We start from the raw sequence: 25216 nt of genomic DNA, 5'->3' as shown, positions 1-25216 counted from the left end.
CCAAATTCTAACCACTAAACCACCAGGGAACCTAACAATTGTAAAAGAACAAAACAACAAATACAGTGATTGACAGTGCAGACTAGTGCAGAGATAGTGTGGAGTAGATGGAGATGGAAGTGGTAGCTCAGTGGATACGACACTGGACTTCTAATTAGAAGGGTCATGAGTTCAAATCCCAGCATGACCAAGCTGCCACTGCTGGGCAGCTGAACAAGACTCAACTACTCAGCTGTATAAAAATGAGATCATAAAAATGATTTAAAAAAAAAGTTTTTTAAAGTCACTCAGAATAAAGTGTCTGCAAAATGCTATAATGTAAATGTAGGTGATCAGTTAAAAAAAAAGTATTGCAAATAAAGTAAACAGGGAATAGAAATGGCAAGTACTGACAAACCAGCATGAGAATGATTGTGAGCATCCTACTGTACTATGCCAAATAATGCCTAAAAAAAGAAATATGATCTAGTGCAAAATATACATGTATTGAGATCAAAATATTCAATAAGTGGTGGCATTTGCATGAAGGTATGGTCTGGAGTGGTAGGGAAGCTGTCATTTAACCTGCTGTAGAGTCATTTTACTACAGGAAGAAGGGGAGAACAATGCCTGGCATGAGCTGGATGAGAGAAGCCAGTGATTATAGACTGGGCTTTTATTTGGCATCTGGTTACCGTAACTTCCGGACTATAAACTGCACCCTTATATAAGCCACTGAATTTGACAAAGATTTTTATTTTTAACATAAATAAGCCGCACCTGTCTATAAGCCGCCTGTCTACACTGAAACTAATGAACTTTACACAGGCTTTAACGAAAGACACTAAATGCAATATGTTGCGCTTCTATTAAGAGCATAGCGGTATTTTGGGAATAGCCTGCCAATGCATTCTTCCGCTATTACTGCGTGTGTGTGAGACTGAGGATTATGTGTTTATTATTTTCTAATGGTCATTTCTAAGTTTCTTTGACTAACCTGTAACGCTGTTGCCAAGAAAAATAAAAAAGCACGAGTTTTGGAAACCTGTCTGTGCTTATATGATTTCTGTTGCAACTGGAGTTAGCGAGCTCTCCCATGACCCAGACTCAACGCGTTACAACGGCTTGTATCTAAACAGTAGCCGACCAAGTAAGTCATTGTTCACTGTCTTCCTCCTTCCTTTCACAACTACAGTGGCACCTTGACCTACGAGTGCATTAATGTACGAGTTTTCCGAGGTACGAGCGTCACTCTGTCGATTTTTTTGCTTTGTTACGCGAGCAAAAAATTGAGGTACAAGCTCGAGACGCCGCTGCTAGATGGTGAAGCGAAGCCAGAAAGAGAAGACTGTGACGAAAATTAAGATAAGCAAAGAAGAAAAAGTAAAAATGTTAAAGTTCCGCCTCCGCTTATCGCCTCTACAGCCCCCCTCCACACACACACACACCCACACACACCCACCCCACCGGCGTTTTCGTTAGCTCAAGTCGTCTCATTTCAAAGGAAAATACACTCAATAAAACCTTATTATATCTTTACATACTCTTTTATTATGTTTTTATACAAGATTATAAGGTTATTTAGAAATGTATTTTCCAATTTAATAACATGAAACATAAAAACGGGGTGTCATTTTGAGGGTTGGAACGGATTAATGGCATTTTAAGTATTTTCAATATGGAAAACTGATGTGATGTGCGAGCAAACTGAGATACGAGCTCGTCCACGGAACGAATTAAACTCGTAGGTCGAGGTACCACTGTATTTCTCTCGGGAGTTTATCTTTTTTCATCGTCGTGCGCCACCGGTGGAAGTTTTTTCTCCCGATGCCGTGCAGCTCAGAACACAGGTGAGGTGCGTTTTTTCGTTTCCGTTCGGAAATTTCATTGGTCTAAATGTTATGTCGCTCTATCCTGCAAAAAAGAAGCTACATGTGAACATGATCCAAAGTGCTACAGTCTTCCCTATAAATAATAAAATCACATTTATATTACATTCCCCAGCTTCTTTTGGAATTTATGTTGCATTTATTTTAAATAAAGAATATATTTAAAAAAATAAGGATAATGATATAAAAAACACATTGTTTACACTATTTGCTATAGATGGCACTGCACAACAGCTATAGCGCAGAGTAAATAGGAACCCTGGTTACAGAGTGATGTTAAACCTACATGGCTGTGCATGACAGTTAAATCTAGAACACTCACCAACTATTCTGCGAAAAATAATATAAATTAGCTATCCGAGTCATCTCCCTAGCTTGTTAGAAAATACTTCATAATGCCAACCAGCAAATAACAGCTACGGATGAACATGCTCATGAACGAATGTTCCAAATACAGATCTCCTAAAACAACAACTGAACTTTCTTTATTATGAGCACAAGGAAGTGATGCCTGTTTTTTGGGGGGTATGAAGTTGAAATGAAACAATTCCTTAAGTAACTTGAATAATTATAATACAAAACGTTTTTGAATCAATGCTTCATTTAGTCCTTTTAACTACACACAGAGCACTGTGTTTCCCACGGACCATTATTACTAACACACACCACCCGCTAAAACCTGGAGTGCTCTGGACAGGTAACACAGAAGAAGCTGCAGAATGAAAAATACACAGAAGAAGCTGCAGAATGAAAAATGGAGGAATGGAGAGAAAACAGCGAGGGGTACGGAGATGATTCAGGCCAAAGAAAATGACAAAGTTTCCAAAGTTTGTGATAAATGTTTTAAAGGAACACACACACACACACACACACACGTGCCGGTCCCAAGCCCGGATAAATGGGGAGGGTTGCGTTAGGAAGGGCATCCAGCGTAAAAACGTGCCAAGTCAAACATGCGGATGGTCCGCTGTGGCGACCCCTAATGGGAGAAGCCGAAAGAGTTTTTATTCTCCAAATAACTTATTTTATGTTGCAGAAAAATGTATTAAGAAATTTGAAGAAAATAAATGTTTGCCTCTTACACAAAGATGATCAAGAAAACTGTAAAGACTTATGTCAGGGCAGAGATCGATTGATCGATTGATCGATTGATCGATCGATCTATCTATCTATCTATCTATCTATCTATCTATCTATCTATCTATCTATCTATCTATCTATCTATCTATCTCTCTCTCTATCTATCTCTCTATCCATCTATCTAATTTTAGGTTGTACTATCTTTACTTTTCCTTTTTTTAAAGTAATTTGAAATTGATTTTTATTTTAGATTTGTATTTGCAATTAAATTTAGTGGTACCGCGACATACGAGTTTAATTCGTCCTGTAACCTTGCTCGTATGTCAAATTGCTCGTATTTCAAAGCAAATTTCCCCATTGAAATTAATTGAAATGCATTAATCCGTTCCAGCCCCCAAAATGCCACCCCAGTTGTTTTTGTTACGTGTTTTTGAATAAGAAAAATGTATTTATAAATGCCAAATATTGTATAACAATATAATAAAAGAGTATGTGAAGATATAATAAGGTTTTATTCAGTGTATTTTCCTTGGAGATGAGACGACATGAGCTAACGAAAACGCCGGTGAAGTGTGTGTGTGTGTGTGTGTGTGTGTGTGTGTGTGTGTGTGTGTGTGTGTGTGAGTGTGAGTGTGCAGAGGGGGGGTGGTAGAGGCGGAGGGAAAACTTGTTTTTTTACTATCACTCCTGTACACTACGTATCCCTAAACTTTAAAATTTTAACTTTTACCTTTTACTCGTACCTCAAGTTTTTGCTCACGTATCAAAGCAAAAAATCGACCGAGTGACCTCGTACCTCAAAAAACTCGTAAGTTAGGGCAATCGTATGTCGAGGTACCACTGTATCTGTTTTTAAATGTAATTTATATTTTCAAATCATTTCTCACTCATGTCAAATCAACTGAATTCAAAACAGGTGGACTCTAATCAAGTTGTAAAAACTTCTCAATGATGGTTAAGGCTGTGAATACTTATGTACATGGGATTTTAATTTATAAATTTGCAATGATTTCAAACTAATTTCTTTTATGTTGTCATTATAGGGTATTGTTTGTAGAATTTTGAGTAAAATAATTAATTGAATCCATTTTGGAATAAGGCTGTAACAAAACAAAATGTGGAAAAAATGCTGTAAATAGTTTTCGGATGCACTGTATATACATTTTTAAGCACGGTTGTCAAATTGAAATCTGCAATTATCATTAAAAACAATACAAATGTTTATTTGCACAAATTGCTTCACCTTACATACTTAAATGCTTAGATTTAAAATGTCAAAATTGAAGATCTGAAAATCTGGCTTTTGCCTTTTTTTAAAGTACACTTTTATACATAAATACCATGAATTGAAATTTAAACGTTTTTTTTAATCGGATTAACAGAAGGAGGAGAAGGAGAGGAGGAAGACGTCTACAGAGACAGCAGGAAAATGAGAAATGGAGGAGAGTGCCAGTTAGGGTTAGTGCTTTAAATGTTGGCACTATGACTGGTAAAGAGAGAAAGGTTGCTGATATGATGGAGAGGAGAAAGGTAGATATGTTGTGTGTTCAGGAGACCAAGTGGAAAGGGAGTAAAGCCAGGAACATTGGGGGTGGGTTTAAACTGTTCTATTATGGTGTGGATGGAAAGAGAAATGGTGTAGGGGTGGTTCTGAAGGAAGAGTACAGTAAGAGTGTAGTGGAGGTGAAGAGAGTTTCTAATAGGATGATGAACTTGAACGGAAGATGAAGGGGTGATGACAAATGCCATCAGTGCCTATGCTCCACAAGTGGGCTGTGAGATAGAGGAGTATGGAGGCACGTAGGTGATTGGTGGTGGAATGAGGAAGTGCAGGAAAGCATATGGAGAAAGAGGTTGGCGAAACAGAATTGGGATCGACAGAGTGATGAGAAAAGTAAGCAGGAGTACAAGGAGATGCAGCAGCAGGTGAAGAGGGATGTGGCGAAAGCCAAGGAAAAGGCATATGAGGAGCTGTATGAGAAGTTGGACACTAAGGAAGAAGAAAAGGATTTGTACCAATTGGTCAGGCAGAGGGACCGAGCTGGGAAGGATGTGCTGCAAGTTAGAGCAATTAAGGATGGAGATGGAAATCTGTTGAATAGTGAGGAGAGTGTGTTGAGAAGATGGAGGGAGTATTTTAAGCAGCTGATGAACGAGAAAAATTAGAAAGAGAGAAGGTTGGATGGTGTGGAGATGGTGAAGCAGGAAATGGATAGGATTAGTAAGGAGGAGTTAGTAAGTATAGGATTAGTAAGGAGTAGATATAATTAGTAAAAGCAGCATTTAGAGGATGAAGAGTGGAGTCGATTGGACCAAATGACATACCGGTGGAAGCATGGAAACATTTGGGAAAGATAGCAGTGGAGTTCTTAACCAGGTTGTTCAACAAGATTTTGGACGGTGAGAGGATGCCTGAGGAATAAAGGAGGAGTTTTTTGGTACCAATCTTCAAGAATAGGGGAAATGTGCAGACCTGCAGTAACTACAGGGAAATTAAGTTGATCAGTCACACCATGAAGTTATGGGAAAGAGTAGTGGAAACCAGGCTGAGAGAAGGTGACCATCTGTGAGCAACAGTATGGTTTTATGCCGAGGAAGAGCATCACAGACACATTATTTACTTTGAGAATGTTGATGGAGAAGTATAGAGAAGGACAGAAGGAGTTGCATTGTTTGTTTGTGGATATAGACAAAGCATATGACAGGGTGCCGAGAGAGGAGATGTGGTATTGTATGAGGAAGTCAGGTGTGTCAGAAGTATGTGCGGGTGGTGCAGGACATGTATGAGGACAGACTGACAGCAGTTAAGTGTGCAGTAAGAACGACAGACTGGTTCAAAGTGGAGGTTGGATTGTATCAATGAATGGCTCTGAGCCCTTTCCTGTTTGCAGTGGTGATGGACAGGTTGACGGACAAGGTCAGATAGGAGTCTCCATGGACTATGATGTTTGCGGATGATATTGTGATTTGTGTTGAGAGTAGGGAGCAGGTTAAGAAGAGCCTGGAGAGGTGGAGATATGCGCTGGAGAAAAGGGGAATGAAAGTCAGTAGGAGTAAGACAGAGTACATGTGTGTGAATGAGAGGGAGGGCAGTGGAGTGGTGCGGTTGCAATGAGAAGAGGTGGAGAAGGTGGAGGAGTTCAGGTACCTGGGGTCAACAATGCAAAGTAATGGAGAGTGTGTTAGAGAACTGAAGAAAAGAGTGCAGGCAGGGTGGAGTGGGTGGAGTAGAGTGATAGAAGTGATTTGTGATAGAAGAGTATCTGCAAGAATGAAGGGGAAAGTTTATTGGACTGTGGTGAGACCTGCGATGGTGTATGGTTTAGAGAGAGTGGCATTAAGTAAAAGACAGAAGGTGGAGGTAGCAGAGCTGAAGATGTTGAGGTTTTCGTTGGGAGGTGACGAGAATGGACAGGATTAGAAATGAGTTTATTAGGAGAACAGCGCATGTAAGACGTTTTGGAGACAAGGTGAGGGAGGCGAGATTGAGATGGTTTGGACATGTGCAGAGGAGGGACATGGGGTATATCGGTAGGAGAATGCTAAAGATAGAGCTGCCAGGAAGAAGGAAAAGAGGAAGGCCAAGGAGGAGGTTTATGGATATGGTGAGGGAAGACATGCAGGTAGTTGGTTTGAAAGAGGCAGATGTAGGGGACAGGGGGGGTATGGAGACGGATGATCCACTGTGGCGACCCCTAATGGGAGAAGCCGAAAGAAGAAGATTAACCGAAATATAAAATAAATTAAAAAATATGAATTGTCCGATTAAGTCATTATCAAAATAATGGTTAGTTGCAGCCCACACACACACATACATACATATATATTATATATACACTGGAGATCAAAATTAGAGAACAATTTATAAACAATTCTGAAATAATGTCATCTTCACTGTTTAACAGTCGAAGGAGTTTTTGTCAATAACTGGGAGGTATCTGAAAGTGTTCTCTAATTTTGATCAGTGTGTTTTCTGCAAAATAATGTTATTTTGTGGAAAAATTGTTCCGGTAGCATGGTATAGACAAAAAACTCCTTCAACTGTTGAGCAGTGAAGATGACATTATTTCAGAATTGTTCAATTGTTTATAAATTGTTCTCTAATTTTGATCTCCAGTGTAATGTAATTTTTTATATATATATATATATACCACCACAAAGTCATCAGGAACTGTCAGAAGGTGGCAGAGGTCCAACCTGCATTCTAAGTCTCTGGTGTACATAGTCAAATAGAAAGTAAAGCCCATTGTTCACTATGGTGATGCTTCTGTTTCAGTATTTGTTTTTGTTTGTTTCTGCAATATTTTTTATATATATATATACACACACACACACACATACACTTACCGGCCACTTTATTAGGTACACCTTACTAGTACCGGGTTGGACCCCCTTTTCCCTTCAGAACTGCCTTAATCCTTCGTGGCATAGACTCAACAAGGTACTGGAAACATTCCTGAGAGATTTTGTCTATATTGACATGATAGCATCACGCAGTTGCTGCAGATTTGTCGGCTGCACATCCATGATGCGAATCTCCCGTTCCACCACATCCCAAAGGTGCTCTATTGGATTGAGATCTGGTGACTGTGGAGGTCATTTGAGTACAGTGAACTCATTGTCATGTTCAAGAAACCAGTCTGAGATTATTCGCACTTTATGACATGGCGCGTTATCCTGCTTGAAGTAGCCATCAGCAGATGGGTACACTGTGGTAATAAAGGGATGGACATGGTCGGCAACAATACTCAGGTAGGCTGTGGCGTTGACACGATGCTCAATTGGTACTAATGGGCCCAAAGTGTGCCAAGAAAATATTCCCCACACCATTACACCACCACCACCAGCCTGAACCGTTGATACAAGGCAGGATGGCTTCATGCTTTCATGTTGTTGACGCCAAATTCTGACCCTACCATCCAAATGTCGCAGCAGAAATCGAGACTCATCTGACCAGGCAACGTTTTTCCAATCTTCTTTTGTCCGATTTTGGTGAGCCTGTGCGAATTGTAGCCTCAGTTTCCAGTTCTTAGCTGTCAGGAGTGGCACCCGGTGTGGTCTTCTGCTGCTGTAGCCCATCCGCCTCAAGGTTCAACGTGTTGTGCGTTCAGAGATGCTTTTCTGCATACCTCGGTTGTAACGAGTGGTTATTTGAGTTACTGTTGCCTTTCTATCAGCTCGAACCAGTCTGGCCAGTCTCCTCTGACCTCTGGCATCAACAAGGAATTTGCGCCCAAAGAACTGCCGCTCACTGGATATTTTCTCTTTTTCGGACCATTCCCATTTTTAAATCCCAGTAGATCAGCAGTTTCTGAAATACTCAGACCAGCCCGTCTGGCACCAACAATCATGCCATGTTCAAAGTCACTTAAATCACCTTTTTTCCCCATTCTGACGCTCGATTTGAACTGCAGCAGATCGTATTGACCATGTCTACATGCCTAAATGCATTAAGTTGCTGCCATGTGATTGGCTGATTAGAAATCTGCGTTAACAAACAGTTGGACAGGTGTACCTAATAAAGTGGCCGGTGAGTGTGTGTGTGTGTGTGTGTGTGTGTGTGTGTGTGTGTGTGTGTGTGTGTGTGTGTGTGTGTGTGCGTATGTTTATATATATATATATATATATATATATATATATATATATATATATATATATATATATATATATATATACACTAGGGATGCACCGAAATGAAAATTCTTGGCCGGAACCGAAAACCGAAAAAGAGGAAAGCAAAGCCGAAAATCAAAACACCGAAAGAAATTATGCCAATTATTATTATCATTGCATTTATGGCTATGATTGTGTACTAAACTTACTAAAATCAAGGCATTTCAATTGCATAAATTAAATATTAAAGTTTCAAAGAATAAATCAATTACAAATTATGAAAATATTTATTTATAGCACATTGTAACAATGCACAGGATAAAATAAATTAAAATTCAAACTTAAATGTTTAACTTAAATGCACTCATGTGTACATTAAATAATAATGTACAGGCCCTCTGGCCTCCTGAAAGGTTGTAAAATTAAATATGTTCTTTTATAAAAACAAAGTGCATTCAGAACAAGTGCAACTGCTTAAAGATACAACAATACAATATCACTGGGCGTGGAGAAAGTTTTTACAGACCAAATTTCGGCATTACATGTTTTGCACATCGCTATTCGTGGGTCTTTCTCAGATATACTGAAACACATCCACACCGCAGACATGTTGTTTTAGACAAGCACGTGCAGGCAGCGGTTTCTGTTTGCGTCATCACAACAAACTGTTTGAAAATTTTCGGTGGCCGAATATTCGGTGCATCCCTAATATATACAGTATTGTTCAAAATAATAGCAGTACAATGTGACTAACCAGAATAATCCAGGTTTTTAGTATATTTTTTATTACTACGTGGCAAACAATTTACCAGTTGGTGCAGTAGATTCTCAGAAAATAAACAAGACCCAGCATTCATGATATGCACGCTCTTAAGGCTGTGCAATTGGGCAATTAGTTGAAAGGGGTGTGTTAAAAAAAATAAAAATAGCAGTGTACTGTACAAACTCAAAACTATTTTGTACAAACATTTTTGTTTCTAGGATTTAGCAATCCTGTGAATCACTAAACTAATATTTAGTTGTATGACCACAGTTTTTTAAAACTGCTTCACATCTGTGTGGCATGGAGTCAACCAACTTGTGGCACCTCTCAGCTGTTATTCCACTCCATGATTCTTTAACAACATTCCACAATTCATTTACATTTCTTGGTTTTGCTTCAGAAACAGCATTTTTGATATCACGCCACAAGTTCTCGATTGGATTAAGGTCCGGGGATTGGGCTGGCCACTCCATAACATTAATTTTGTTGGTTTGGAACCAAGACTTTGCTCATTTACTAGTGTGTCTTGTTAAAACAACCATTTTAAGGGCATGTCCTCTTCAGCATAAGGCAACATGACCTCTTCAAGTATTTTGACATATGCAAACTGATCCATGATCCTTGGTATGCGATAAATAGGCCCAACACCATAGTAGGAGAAACATGCCCATATCATGATGCTTGCACCACCATGCTTCACTGTCTTCACTGTGTAGTGTGGCTTGAATTCAGAGTTTGGGGGTCGTCTCTCACAAACTGTCTGTGGCCCTTGGACCCAAAAAGAACAATTTTACTCTCATCAGTCCACAAAATGTTCCTCCATTTCTCTTTAGGCCAGTTGATGTGTTCTTTGGCAAATTGTAACCTCTTCTGCGCATGCCTTTTTTTAAACAGAGGGACTTTGCGGGGGATTCTTGAAAATAGATTAGCTTCACACAGACGTCTTCTAACTGTCACAGTACTTACAGGTAACTCCAGACTGTCTTTGATCATCCTGGAGCTGATCATTGGCTGAGCCTTTGCCATTCTGGTTATTCTTCGATCCATTTTGGTGGTTGTCTTCCGTTTTCTTCCACGTCTCTCTGGTTTTGCTCTCCATTTTAAGGAATTGGAGATCATTTTAGCTGAACAGCCTATAATTTTTTGCACCTCTTTATAGGTTTTCCCCTCTCCAATCAACTTTTTAATCAAAGTACGCTGTTCTTCTGAACAATGTCTTGAACGACCCATTTTCCTCAGGCTTTCAAATGCATGTTCAACAAGTGCTGGCTTCATCCTTAAATAGGGGCCACCTGATTCACACCTGTTTTTTCACAAAGTTGATGACCTCAGTGATTGAATGCCACACTGCTATTTTTTTTAACACACCCCTTTCAACTAATTGCCCAATTGCACAGCCTTATGAGCATGCATATCATGAATGCTGGGTTTGTTTTCTAAGAATCTACTGCACTTACTGGTAACTTGTTTGCCACGTAGCAATAAAAAATATACTAAAAACCTGGATTATTCTGGTTAGTCACCAGTTTTTCTAAGAATCTACTGCACCTACTGGTAACTTGTTTGGCACGTAGCAATAAAAAATATACTAAAAACCTGGATTATTCTGGTTATAATACTGCTATTATTTTGAACAATACTGTATATATATATATATATATATATATATATATATATATATATATATATATATATATATATATATATATTCTGTATATACTCATTATTTTATATATATATATATATATATATATATATATATATATATATATATATATATATATATATATATATATAAAACGCACAATGGTGCCAGGAGAAAAACCCCTGAGAGAAATTGTTGTGAAAGTCAACAAGAAAGGATAGATCGACAGCGGGGCATTTGCCTCCAGATGAAAATGACGAGAGCGACAATGAAAACGATCCTGAGAAAACATTGGATGAAGTAATTCTGAGGCTGTTCAACTCGGACAACGAAGGAGATGACTTCAGTGGTTTCAGTGTGCAGGAGGAAGAAGACAGTGACTAATGACTTTCTTGGTAGGCTACTGTTTGGTTACAAGCCATGTTGCAGGCACTGTCTTTCGTTAAAGCCTATGTAAAGTTCATTTGTTTCAATGTATGCACCTGCTGCTTATAGACATGTGCAATGTGTTTATGTTAAAAAATAAATACATTTAATTCAGTGGGTACGCTTAATAGTCTAGAAATTACAGTATAGACAAAAATTTCAGCAACTATTTTAGTAGATCTTGTCAATGGACAAACTATAGAAATGGAATTGAGATATTTTAGAGTTGTCAATGTTCAGCTTGTATAGCAGTATAGATTTACTGTCCTCTGAAAATAACTAAACATACAGCCATTATTGTTAAAATATCTGGCAACAACTTGACGTGCAGATAACAGCTACTGTACGTCATGTAACCACGCAAAGCCATGTGTCCTATTCATCATGTTTAGGGCCACAACTAAGGATTATTTTGATAATCGATTAATTGGATGACACCCCCCTGCACCAATGCATATTTTTTTCTTCTGTTTAAATTAAGTCTGTGAGCTTGCTGTGTTTCTCCATTTCATTCTTATATTTATATAAGATTAGAGCATTGTAGATTATAGCATTTGTCTACTACAATAGTAACTTATCTTTTTTTTTAAACGTGATTTACTGCTTTACTACGTTCAAATGCTTGTTTTTATTGTTTATATATTTAATTTTTGTATATATCATTTTATTATTATACATTATATGAATTATATATTTTAGATGCTTATATCTTCACAGATGAACAAAATATCTGTGTATTTCTTAAACAAAAATTTGTCAAAACAATATTGTATTATATTTTATGTAGATTTTTTTAAAATCATGGTTGTCAAATTGCAATCTGCAAAATACAATACAAATGTTGAAAACAAATCGCTTCACCTTTCATACTTAACTGCTGCTGTTGTTTTTTTTTTTGTTTGTTTTTTACAACCCAGCACTTTGACTTTGTTTAAAGGAGAAATCGCCCAAGCACTCCTTAACAAGCACTATACAATTTATAATGTCTAAATTAAAGATAGTTAAACTCAATATGTCTTTTGCATTTTTTTGTAAAGTTGTTTTTTATACATAAATACCATGAATTAGGGTTATAATAAGCAAACTATCTAATTATAACTACTAGTTGGCTAATTTTATTTTCAATCAGCTTTCTAGAAATTTCTAGTGTGGAAGAGAAGCACACACAGTACATACACCGCTAAACAGCGTGTTCATGAAAGATTGCTTAAAGAAAAGAAAAAAAAGAAAACACTGCAGACTGTGTATATTTGGGCCACATTTCTGTCATCTCTTTAATGTTAATGTAAGTGAACTGGTTAAGTGAAATACAGAACTCCCACTGCAGCAGCATGTTAAGAGGGGCGCTATATATACATTATATGTATACACACATACACACATACATACATACATACATACATATAAAATGTGTGTAAGCAGTCCTGCTCATTCAGGATTTGACAGTAGATTTGATGGTCAGACACAATGAATCGGATTAATCAGGCACATTTTTAACCAAGAACAGCAAACAGCACGAATAAAGCCCGTATTAATGCGCGACTACTGTCTCCCTGTCTCTCACTTTCATTGCAACACCGGCTAAGTGTGCAAGACACAAGCTAATCAAGCACCGACGATAACTTCATAAAAACGTCACTTCTCGTCCACGGTTCTCTGTGGACATTCTGTCCAAAGCACGCTACTATAAAATCGTGGACTGACAGTAACGCTTCTTCGGTCTCCCAGCCTTGGCCAGCCTGCCTACTTACAACCGTTAACTGGATCAGCGAATTCCCGCTAGCATTTACAGTTAGACCTTGCTTACCTGTTGTTAGTGAGTTGTAGCTCAGAAGAATTTTCCCACCTCTAGACCTTAAACTCCTACAGATTATAAAGATGATTATGTGCAGAAGAAATGCTTTGTCCTGTCAACACACCCCCAAACACCGGAGTCGGAGATGTGGGCGGGAACAAATCCGAAATAGAAAACACGCGAAGGTATTTCTGTAACGCTAGCAACACACCCCGGATATGACGACATGGTTGGTTCGCGTTCGCTTCGCAATAACGGAAGTAGTGAGTCGGTAGTGAACTTAATTTTTATTTATTTATTATTTTTTTTTTATGGGATTGCTAATGCCTGACAAAAATTATTAAATATATATATATATATATATATATATATATATATATATATATATATATATATATATATATATATATATATATATATATAAAATAAAAAATATTGCAGAAACAAACAAAAACAAATACTGAAACAGAAGCATCACCATAGTGAACAATGGGCTTTACTTTCTATTTGACTATGTACACCAGAGACTTAGAATGCAGGTTGGACCACTGCCACCTTCTGACAGTTCCTGATGACTTTGTGGTGGTCAGGTGCATCAGGATGTACAGGAGTCACAAAGCTTTTTTTTTTTTTTTTTTTAATCAAGAAGCTTTTATTGTCATTTCAACCTTACGGGTGCATCTCAATAAATTAGATTATCATTAAAAAGATTTAGTTTAGTAATTCAATACAAAAAGTGATATGAAAAGTATTATATAGATTTATCACTTGCAGACTGATATATTTCTAATATATATCTCAAAAAATTGCCCACTGAGCAACAGTCCAGGCCTTTTTGCCCTTTGCCCAGGTAAGACACCTCTGACGTTGTCTCTGGTTCAGGAGTGGCTTGACACAAGGAATGCATCAGTTGTAGCCCATGGATACATCTGGACGAGGTGGATCTTGAAGCACTGACTCCAGCTGCAGTCCACTGTTTGTGAATCTCCCACAAATTATTAAATAGGCTTCGTTTAGATCACATTTCCTTTTAACTTTCCATTAACGAGCTTGGATACAGACACCACAAGTCTCCAATATTGAACCTTTTCAAAATTTTCACATTTTCTGTAAGCCATAATCATCAATATTTAAAGAAATAAACACTGGAAATATATCAGTCTGTGTGATGACTATATAAAATACAAGTTTCACTTTTTGTATTAAATAACTAAAATAAATCAACTTTTTAATTACATTCTAATTTATTGAGATGCACCTGTATATAGCTGAAGCAGTACACAGTGAACTAAGACAAATGTTTCTCTAGAACCCTGGTGCTATAGAAGACAACAGTGCTACATCACACAGCACAGAGATACATAGAGAACAGAGAGCTAAGGACTAAATTTAAGTTGTCCTAGCCACACAAAGTGCATTATGCACAACCTAGTACAAACAATACGAGACAAAAGACAAACACAAACAGACAACACAAGACAGTGTAGGACAGATGCACAAAAAAAAAATAGCGTCATCCGTCTCCATACTACTCTGTCCTCTACATTTGCCTCTTTCAAACCAACTACCTGCATGTCTTCATTCACCACATCTATAAACCTCCTTCTTGGCCTTCCTCTTTTCCTCTTTCCTGGAAGGTCCATACTCAGCATTCTTCTACATATACCACACGTCCCTCTTCTGCACATGTCCCAACCATCTCAATTTGGGCCTCTCTCACTTTGTCCCCCAAAAGTCCTACTTGCACAGTTCATCTAATAAACTCATTTCTAATCCTGTCCATGTTTGTCACTCCCAATGAAAATCTCAACATCTTCAACTTTGCTTCCTCCAGCTTCACCTCCTGTCTTTTAGTCAATGCAACTGTCTTTAAATCTTCCAACATTGCAGGTCTCACCACAGTCCTATTAACTTTCTCTTTCATTCTTGCAGATATCCTTCTATCACAAATCACTCCTGACACTCTTCTCCAGCCACTCAACCCTGCCTGCACTGTTTTCTTCACTTCTCTTACACACTCTATATCACTTTGCACTGTTGATCCCAGGTACCTAAACTCCTTCACCTTCACCATCTCTTCTCCCTGCAACTGCACTACTCCACTGCCCTCCCTTTCATTCGCACACATGTACTCTGTCTTATTCCTACTTTCATTCACCATCTCTACAGTGCATACCTTCACCTCTCCAGGCTCTTCTCAACCTGCTCCCTACTCTCACCACAAATCACAATATCATCCAAAAACATCATAGTCTTGGAGACTCCTGTCTGTCCTCGTCTGTCAACCTGTCCATCACCACTGCAAACAGGAAAGGGCTCAGAGCCGATCCATGCTTGATGCAGTCCCACCTCCACCTTGAACCATTCTGTCATTCCTACACTGTGTGCACAATTATTAGGCAAGTTGTTATTTGGACCATATCATCATTTTATCCATAATTTCCAAGTCCAAGCTGTATAAACTTGAATGTTTATTGGATTTATTGCATATCAGGTGATGTGCATTTGTGTAACGAGGGAGGGTGTGGCCTAAGGAGATCAACACCCTATATCAAGGTGTACATAATTATTAGGCAGATTCTTCTCCTCAGGAAAAATTGGACAAAAAAGAGATTTAACTGAAACTGAAAAGTCAAAAAATGTAAAAAGTCTTTCACAAGGATGCAGCACTCTTGAATTATCTAAGATATTGAGGTGTGATCACAGAACCATCAAATGTTATGTAAGCAAATAAATCAACAGGGTCGCAAGAAACATCTCGAGAAGAAAAGACGCACATTAACCGCCAAAGATTTGAGAAGAATCAAACATGAAGCTACCAGGAACACATTATCCTCTAGTGCTGCCATATTCCACAACTGCAAACTACTTGGAGTGTCAAGAAGTACGAGCTGTTCAGTTCTCAGAGACATGGCGGGGTAAGAAATGCTGAAACCTGACCACCTCTGAGCAAGACAAATAAGTTGAAATGTCAAGATTGGGCCAAGAAATATCTGAAGACAGATTTTTCAAAGGTTTTGTGGACTGAAGAGATGAGAGTGACTCTTGACGGACCAGATGGATGGGCCCGTGGTTGGATCAGTAACACAGAGCTCCACTTCGACTCAGATGCCCGCAAGGTGGAGGTGGGGTACTGGTATGGGCAGGTATTATTAAAGATGAGCTAGTTGGACCTTTTCGGGTTGAAAATGGACTCAAAATCAACTTTTAGACCTACTGCCAATTTTTAGAAGACACTTTCTTCAAGCAGTGGTACAGGAAAAAGTCTGCATCTTTCAAGAAGACTGATTTTTATGCAAGACAACACTCTATCACATGCATCAAAGTACTCCACTGCGTGGCTGGCCAGTAAAGGCCTTAAAGCTGAAAAACTAATAACATGGCCCCCTCCTTCACCTGACTTAAAACCTATTGAGAACTTTTGGGCCCTTCTTAAGCAGGAAATGTACAGTGAAGGTAAACAGTACACCTCTCTGAACAGTGTCTGGGAGGCCGTGGTTGCGGCTGCACAAAAAGTTGATTCTGACCAGATCAAGAAACTGACTGACTCCGTGAATGGAAGGCTTGTGACTGTTATCGAAAAGAAGGGTCGCTATATTGGTCACTGAGATTTTCTTTTTGAAATTCCAGAAATGTTTATTTGTAAATTTTGAGTTTGTTTATTATTCTTACTTTAACAGGTGAAAATAAACAAGTGAGATGGGAAAATCTTTGTTTTTCATTTAGTTGCATAATAATTCTCACACTAATAGTTGCCTAATAATGGTGTACATGTAGATATTCTCTTAAGAAAGCCAAAACTTCACTTTTACTACTTAAATGTTCCGGTTTGAGGGTTTGTTAACATTTTGAATTGACCAAGAGCAGTGTAGTTGTAAAACAACAAAATGAATCCTCAAAAATACAACTTGCCTAATAATTGTGCACACAGTGTACTACACACTTTACTGCTGTCAGACTGTTCTAATTTTTTTCCTGCACCACCCTCACATACTTCTCTGCCACACATGACTTCCTCATACAATACCACAACTCCTCTCTCGGTACCTTGTCATACGCTTCCTTTAGATTCACAAACACACAATGCAACTCCTTCTGACCTTCTCTATACTCCTCCATCAACATCCTCAAAGCAAATATTACTTTTCTCCAATTCTGTTTCGCCAACCTCTTTCTCCTTATGCTTTTTTGCACTTCCTTATTCTACCAGCAGGTCTATGTCTTCCTCTCTTTCCAGATGTCACACCAACTACCTTTCTAGCTGTCTCCCTTATCACTTCTGCAGTAGTTGCCCAATCATTCAGCACCTCTTCACCACCACCGAGCCCCTATTTGAACTCTTCCCTCAATCGCACACTACAGTCTTCCAACTTTAGTTTCCACCATCTTATTCTTCTTTCAGTCCTTACTCTCCTCCTCTTCTCCTCCATCTCACAACCCACTTGTGGAGCATAGGCACCGATTAAATTTACAATCACCCCTTCAGCTTCCAGCTTTACATTCATCAACCTATCAGAAACTCTCTTCACCTCCACTACACTCTTACTGTTCTCTTCCTTCAGGATCACCACTACAACATTTCTCTTTTCTCTTTTGGAGGATGGTCTCCACTACCTCAGAAGAAAGACCAGCTGCTAGAAACTGTGCCCCCTCAGGGGCCACCTTCACAGCCTCCATAACTCTGGGCGGGGGTGAACCAGAGTTCCCCCACCTGGGAGAGGAGATCCCTCCTGCGAGGGATTTCCAATCAAATCAAATGAAATCAAATGAAATCAAATTTTATTCGTCACATACACATACATACAGAGTACGACATGCAGTGAAATGCTTTATACGACTGACCGGCATGAGGGAATAGGGTGGGGGGGGGGAAAGAAAACAAGAGAAAAAGAAGGCAGATAAATAAAACCAATAAACTATGTAAAATATAAAATATATAAAGATAAAAAAAATATATATATATATATATATATATATATATATATATATATATATATATATATATATATATATATATATATATATGAAAGGAATTGTATATACAGCGTATGCTTATGATACAGGGTATGCATATGACACAGGTATGCTTATGATACAGGGTATGCAGGGTATGCTTATGATACAGGGTATGATTATGTACAGTAAACAGTAATCACATAAGGTGGTTGATGTGATTGTCTTTAAAGTGAACGTGTGCGGTATGGTGTGGTATAAAGTGCACTGTGCCGTGCAAGTCCACAGTTAAAGTGACTGTCCAGTTTCCACTGTGGGTTTAAAGTGTTGTAGTGCGAGAAAAAAGAAAAAGAAAAATATATGCAGAAGTGTGATGATGGAGAGAGAGTGACCAGCTTTTTGATCCAATTTTTAGATCCTGGGTGTTTCCTGGTTTAAACTCCGAATGGCCTGCGGGAAGAAGCTCCTCCTTATTATCTCTGTGTTCGCTTTCAGGGAGCGGAAGCGTTTCCCTGAACGCAACAAAGAAAAGAGTCCATTGTTGGGATGGCGGAGGTCCTTCCTGGCCCTGGTCCGGCACCACGTGCTGTAGATGTCCTGCAGGTCAGGGAGCTCGGTGTGGATGGTACATTCAGCTGAACGCACCACCCTCTGGAGGGCTCGTCTGTCCTGCATGGTGCTGTTCCCGAACCAGGAAGTGATGCTACCCGTCAGAACGCTCTCAATAGTGAAGGTGTAGAAGGTCTTTAGTACCTGAGAGGGTAGTTTAAAGTCCCTTAAGCGTCTTGAGGAGGGACAACAGATCCGTGAACCATGGTCTGCCCGGCCATTGAGGTGCCACCAGGAGGAGTTCCTTCCCAGCAAACTCTCTCCAGAACTTCTGGGAGCAGTGTGATAGGGGGAAAGGCGAACAGGCGTAGCCTTGGCCACGTCTGAACCATGGCGTCCAGCCCCAAGGGGGCTGGGTGAGTTAGAGAGAACCAGAGGGGACAGTGCCATGTCTCCTGAGTTGCAAACAGATCCACCTGGGCTCTGTAAAACCTCTGCCATATCTGCTCCACCACCTCGGGGTGGAACCTCTATTCCCTGGGCCTCGATGCTTGCCTTGAAAGGGTGTCTGCTCTCCAATGTAGGTGCCCCAGTATGTAGACAGCTTTCAATGAGAGTAGCTTCCCCTGGGACCACAGGAGGATCCGCCGTGCGAGACCACTGATGTGTTGTCCGTATGGACCAGCACATTACGATCTCTCAGGTCGGGGAGAAAGTGTTTCAAAACCAGAAACACGGCCAGCATCTCCAGGCAGTTTATGTGCATCGTGAGATGTAGCTTTTTCCACTGACCATGGGCGGAGTGGCCACTCATGAACGCTCCTCACCCCGTGAGGGATGCATTCGTCCTTAGCATTATGCGACGACATGGAGCTCCCATTACAGGGCCCTGAGACAGGAATGCAGGTTCCTTCCACATATCTAAGGCTTGAAGGGCTCACCGTGAGACCTTGATAGTTTGGAGAGGATTGCCCTTTTGGGAGAACCTACTGTCTCTATCCACCACTGGAGGGGTGCAGGAGGCCAAGTGGAATCACATTGGATGCTGCTGCCATGAGAACCAGCAGCCTCTGAAACTGCTTCACAGTAAGCGACTGACCTTCTGTCACTCTCTTGACTGTTACGAGGATAGCTTTGATCCGAGCGGAAGACAGCTGTGCCTGCGTAAGTCCAGTCCCAAACCATGCCTAAGAAGGTGGTTCTCTGCACTGGAGAAAGCACACTCTTTCTGGTGTTTACCCCAGCTCCTTCATGGAGGCGAGAACGACATCTTGATGCTGGACTGCCAGGAGCTCTGGTTGAGCTAATATCAACCAGTCATCGATATAGTTTAGAATGTGGGTGCCCCGAAGCCTTAAAAGGGTCAAAGCATTTTGTGAAGGTGCGGGTGAGAGCGCCAGGTCGAACGGGAGGAACCGATATTGGTAAGCTTCACCTCCAAAAGCAAACCTTAGAACCCTCCTGTAAGCAGGAAGGATGGATATGTGGAAGTATGCGTCCCTTAGATCTATTGTGACAAACCAGTCCCCGATCTTGGATCTAAGACACGACCTGCTTGAGCATGAGCATCCTGAACCTGAGCCTCATAAGCGAGCGGTTTAAGGAGCGTAGATCTAGGATCGGACACAACCCCCCTATCCTTCTTCGGAACCACGAAGTACTGTCTGTAAAAGCTGGACTCTCTCAGTAAAGGAGGGACCACCTCAATGGCCTCCTTCCTTAAGAGAGTGCGTACTTCCTGTTCCAGGACCAAAGCCTGCTCGGGCACCACCAGAGTGGGACACACCACGTTGAAGCGGGGAGGAGACCCGAATTGAATTAAGTAGCCCTTCTCTACCATGCACAGGGACCCACTGAGACATGTTTGGCAGGCTTCCCCAAGCTGGCACAGATTTCCCCAAGCTAGCACAGATTGCCTTTCTGTGGCTACTAAGGCTGACATGGACCGACCCACGACCTTAACTATTTCTTTGGTGGCCCTAAGGGCTAGGTCGGCAGCACGGCATCGGCAGCCCCAGAGGTGAATCCCTCGTCCATCTCCCACAGCAGGTCAGCCTAGTATACCTGCAACACACCCATCGTGTGGAGGCAACCCGCAGCCTGACCCGCTGCCACAGAAGCCTTGCTCACTAGAACCGGCTCATAACGGTTTAGTGGGCAGTACCGGGGCATTAAGGGATGATGCTACACCCGGGCAGAGATAGCTAGCTAGCATCTCTTCCACCCATGGCATTGCCCCATAGCCACACTCCTTCATCCCCATGACTTTCGCATACAGCAAGGTTTGTTTGGTGAAGAGGCATGCCACATATGGGCTCTTTCAGGACCTGGACACCTCGCCGGTGACGTCACGCCTTGCCAGTGGCTGGATTTCACGCGTGAGCAAGGCAGAAGCATTTCCAAAGCATTGTGATGCAGCTCGAGTTTCCAAAAGGGAACTATGAGGTGGAGGATTTGTCTGATTGTGATGCTTCTGATCCTGGTGTGAAACAGCTCCATGATAATCATCTAATTTAACAGATCAGACTCAGCAGAGCAGTATTAAAAGTGATAGTGAGCTAGAACTCCATTTGGGTGCATGTAAAAATAACATCGTGCGGACTTCAAGGTACTTGTGCGTAAACGTCAGCATGGAAAAGGGGATGACATTGGTGGTGAGTCAGGGGCTAGTGGACATGGTGAACAAGATGGCAGTCACTGCATGCAGAGATCCAGAGTCCCTGTGTGTAAACAATGGAAATTTCTTGATAATGAGCCAGGACCTAGCAAAGATGCACATGGCGAGCATTAGAAGTCTTCTGCAAGACTTCAGTTTAACGGTGAAGATAAAGTCTGCATGAGCGCCACAGTTGGCAGCCATTGGACTATGTAGAGCAGTATATTGACACAGAGTTGATGAAACTCATTGCTACGGCACAAATGCTATGTCACTATCTAACAGTGGTAGCTCTTTCAACACTTCAGTTTATGAGATTTTTTTTTTTTTAAGCATAAATTTTGATGTCTCATGCCATTAGTGACAAAATAAAGCGTGTCAAAATGATAATATGTAAAATTGAGGAAACACCTAAAAGTGGTTAATGACAGTGACATTTCAGAAGACATGAGGAAAACTGACAAATTCTGAAAGATGAGGCCTTTTATGGATAGCATTCACAAAGGATGCTTGCTTCAGGCTCGACCAAAATGTGTCAATTGACAAGCAGATGATCCCATTTACAGGAGCCTGTCCATTTCGACAGTATGTGCCACTAAAGCCCAAGCCACTTGGCATGGAAAATTCAGCAAGGGGGATTTTAAAGTGTATCGATGTGCAAACATACTGACCTCACGGGTTAAGGATGCAGAGGGATTGGTTTTGGGAGCCTTGGTTATTGCACATCTGACTAAAACCGTGCATCCTGGTTATAAAGTATACTATGATCGGTTCTTCACATCCATAAAAGTTGTGGATCAAATGCTGGAGAAGAAGGTGTACCTCACTGGTACAATAATGAAGAGTTGATCACTAGAGCGAAATAAAGTTTTTACTTTTAATACACTGGAAACTTTATTGTGTTACACAGTAAAATAAACCAAGTGTTCACATATGAGGACATAATTTAAAAAAAGGAAAAAAAAAAAAAGAAAAACACAGCAGTTTTAGCCCATGGAGAACCTTACAGTATATGTCTACAGAAAGCTCAATGGGTCCCTGTGGCTTAGCCCTTTCAGGGCCAATAGCAGTTTCACACTTTTGGACTCCATGAGAATTTTCAGTGAGCAATCCTTTTATGCGCTGCTCAAGTGCTGTTGGCATATGTGCAAATTAATCAGATTTAAAATTAGAATAAGGTTTATTGGCCAAGTATGTTGGCAAATACACAAAGAATTTGGTTCCAGCTTTTGGTGATTCTCTAACGTACAGACATTAATAACACTATACATTTAGCTTGGACTATACAGGACAAAATAGACAATATAAGACAAAACAAGTAATGTACATAAAGTGTGAGAGTAAAATTCGATGATGATGGATGTGCACAGATTCAATGACTGCAGTGTAAAACTGCATTAACAGTTCCTATGGAAGACTATACTTTCTTAATTGGTGTAGAAAGTACCTCCTCTGCTGGCCCCATTTTGAGAAAAGGGTTTATGTTAAACTAGCATTTCAGGTCTTGGGAAATAGTAGTTCCCAGAAACCTGAAAGTCTCCACAGATAACACAGAGCTGTTGGATATTGTGAGGGGTGTTTCCTAAAGTCTCCACAGTTTTTCTGCCATTCTATTTGAAATACTGTCCATTTGGTTTGATGCCATTTACATTCTAATTTTCGAGTGGTCTGTTTTAAGGTGCGCATATGATCATTATACCACGGTGCAAATCTTTTTTATTTTACATCATCTAGAGCAGGGGTCACCAACCTTTTTGAAACTGAGAGCTACTTCTTGGGTACAGATTAATGTGAAGGGTAACCAGTTTGATACACACTTCTAAAATAAAACATTTGCTCAATTTACCTTTAATTATATGTTATTATTAACAACTAATTATATTAATCTATGTAAAGACACTGATTATGTTAATGATTTCTCACAATAATTATCAACAATGATTTAACAAGGTAGGAGACAGATAAATATCAATATGCAAAACTTTATTTCTATAAATAAAGTTTAGCCACTAACAAATTTTAACAAATCATGCATCATGTTTGTACAAATTATCAATTAAGTAAGATACAAAAATTAACTTGGAGACCAGCCAGCACTAATCTAATAAGAAACATTTAAAAAAAAAAAAAAAATTTGATATTGTCATTTCTGAATTCACACCAATGCAATTGTGATTTAAAAAAGAATAGCAACAAAAATAATTAGATGCAGCTCACTGGTAAGTTCTATAGTGCGCTATTTTTAGAAAAGGCCTGTGGGTGACTCATGTGGTCCTTGCGGTCGAGCTGGCGCCCACGGGCACCATGTTGGTGACCCCTGATCTAGAGTGTAATGGAACATTGATTTTAGGCATTCATTGGTCCAGTTGATTAGATGGAGATCTGATTAATGTCGATAACTCCGGAAGATTATTGATGAAACTTGCTGCTGTAGTTAACGTGACTTTACGCTTAACACGGTAATGTGGCGAGGTACTTGATATGATTGAGGCAGATTTTAAAAGAGATAAGGCAGGGGTGTCAAATTCACAGTGGGCCAAAATTAAAAACTGGGACGAAATCGCGGGCCAAACTCAATATTTATTGAAAATTTGACTGCAATTGTGCATGTTTTCCGTCTCTCCAGATGTGTAATGTTGAACCTTTTCATATGGAAACAAACTTAGGTTTTGCATACATATTGAATCTGGAACAACCAAAGTTTAATATTATAAACACATGGGAAATTAAATTTGAAATAAAACACACATCAGTGGTATTCGTTTAGGTATTATGTCTGTCTCTCTCTATCTATAGCCCTAAGTCCCTTTTAATGTAAATCTTTTTTCACAGGGCAACAACACAACCAAAAATAATAATAATTATTATTATTTTGCTTCAATTAAAAAAACAAAAAAAAACAATCTTTCAACTATTACCAGTCCATGCCTTGGAATAGAAAAAGTGCATAAAGACATCATTCATTCAAGCTCAGTTTTTAAACTCTGATTTACTCTGATGCACATTGGTTCAAGCCAATGTGCATCAATGTCTGAGTTTAGGCTCTAAACTGAGGAAATCCTCAGGAGTGAGTGAAGATGTTCATCAGTAAGACTCCTGAGTGGTGTTTTGTTCATCTTTATTAAAGAGAACAGTTACACACACAGATATGTGCTGGTGAACACAGAGAGGATTTGCGCAGCTTGGGCACGGAGTTGGAGCAGTGTGTCAGGGAGGAAACATGGAAACTGTGCAGCACACACAGAGTACTTTGACTTGAGTGTGTCTCTACACTGGAGTTCAATCAGCTCCATTTGGAGGTTGGTTGGTGCGCTTCCCACGTTAAGATTTGGCCCGCGGGCCTGAGTTTGACACCCCTGAGATAAGGTAATGATCTAAATAGCTTTAGACTGTGGAATAATGACTATATTTTTTAATATTGAATCAAAATGTTAATATTAAATCAAGAGTGTGTCCACCACTATGAGCAGGTCCTATAACATTCTGATTAATTTCTACTGAAAATAGAATGGACGCAACTGCTGCTCTTAAGGAGTCTTCCTGATTATCAAAATGAATATTAAAGTCACCAACAATTAATGCTTTGTCTAAAGAAGAAGCTGAATTTGTGATGAAATCTGCAAATTCTATGAGAAAATCAGAGTAGGACCATGGGGGGGGTCTATAAATATTAATAAATGGAATTGACTGACTTGCTTTTGGGTGCTAAATATTTTATGTTGGTGTAAAGAACTTCATATGTGTTACATTTGTTTTTCGTTTTTTTATGTGACGCTTAGATTATTATTATAAATAACTGCAACACCATCTCCTCTCCCATTTAGATGGGGCCTGTGTATGTAACTATACCCAGGAGGACTACCTTCAT

General features: G+C 39.7%; 1 protein-coding gene across 1 annotated transcript in view; it reads right to left on the bottom strand.

The window, feature by feature from the left end:
• Positions 1-13399, bottom strand: part of herc4 (HECT and RLD domain containing E3 ubiquitin protein ligase 4) — a 47427-nt gene extending 34028 nt beyond the window's left edge. The window contains exon 1 of the mRNA XM_083540170.1: positions 13203-13399. The gene's annotated coding sequence lies outside the window, so the exon portion shown is untranslated. The remainder of the gene's footprint in view (positions 1-13202) is intronic.
• Between the last annotated feature and the right edge of the window lie 11817 nt (positions 13400-25216).

The sequence above is a fragment of the Silurus aristotelis genome (assembly GCF_946808225.1).
Source record: "Silurus aristotelis genome assembly, chromosome: 4".
In the NCBI taxonomy this organism is placed as follows: Eukaryota; Metazoa; Chordata; class Actinopteri; order Siluriformes; family Siluridae; genus Silurus; species Silurus aristotelis.
The sequence above is the reverse complement of the archived record's forward strand: the minus strand, read 5'-3'. Positions and strand labels throughout refer to the sequence as shown.